Source organism: Oncorhynchus gorbuscha, linkage group LG14 (assembly GCF_021184085.1).
Source record: "Oncorhynchus gorbuscha isolate QuinsamMale2020 ecotype Even-year linkage group LG14, OgorEven_v1.0, whole genome shotgun sequence".
Taxonomy (NCBI): Eukaryota; Metazoa; Chordata; class Actinopteri; order Salmoniformes; family Salmonidae; genus Oncorhynchus; species Oncorhynchus gorbuscha.
The window spans coordinates 1,956,209-1,957,214 of NC_060186.1; positions in this window are offsets into that span (position 1 = coordinate 1,956,209).

A 1,006-nucleotide genomic window follows, 5' to 3' on the forward strand; every position below is an offset into this window, starting at 1 on the left:
GCAAACAGCATGGAGCAAGTTAACCCAGGAGATGGAGAGAGGGATGGAGCTGGTTAACCCAGGAGATGGAGAGAGGGATGGAGCTGGTTAACCCAGGAGATGGAGAGAGGGATGGAGCTGGTTAACCCAGGAGATGGAGAGAGGGATGGAGCTGTTTAACCCAGGAGATGGAGAGAGGGAGAGAGGGATGGAGCTGGTTAACCCAGGAGACGGAGATAGGGATGGAGCTGGTTAATCCAGGAGAGGGAGAGAGGGATGGAGCTGGTTAACCCAGGAGATGGAGAGAGGGATGGAGCTGGTTAATCCAGGAGAGGGAGAGAGGGATGGAGCTGGTTAACCCAGGAGATGGAGAGAGGGAGAGGGGGATGGAGCTGGTTAGCCCAGGGGATGGAGAGAGGGATGGAGCTGGTTAACCCAGGAGATGGAGAGAGGGAGAGAGGGATGGAGCTGGTTAATCCAGGAGATGGAGAGAGGGATGGAGCTGGTTAACCCAGGAGATGGAGAGAGGGAGAGAGGGATGGAGCTGGTTAACCCAGGAGATGGAGAGAGGGATGGAGCTGGTTAATCCAGGAGAGGGAGAGAGGGAGAGAGGAATGGAGCTGGTTAGCCCAGGAGATGGAGAGAGGGATGGAGCTGGTTAACCCAGGAGATGGAGAGAGGGAGAGAGGAATGGAGCTGGTTAACCCAGGAGATGGAGAGAGGGATGGAGCTGGTTAACCCAGGAGATGGAGAGAGGAATGGAGCTGGTTAACCCAGGAGATGGAGAGAGGAATGGAGCTGGTTAACCCAGGAGATGGAGAGAGGGAGAGAGGAATGGAGCTGGTTAACCCAGGAGATGGAGAGAGGGAGAGAGGAATGGAGCTGGTTAACCCAGGAGATGGAGAGAGGAATGGAGCTGGTTAACCCAGGAGATGGAGAGAGGGATGGAGCTGGTTAACCCAGGAGATGGAGAGAGGGATGGAGCTGGTTAACCCAGGAGATGGAGAGAGGGATGGAGCTGGTTAAC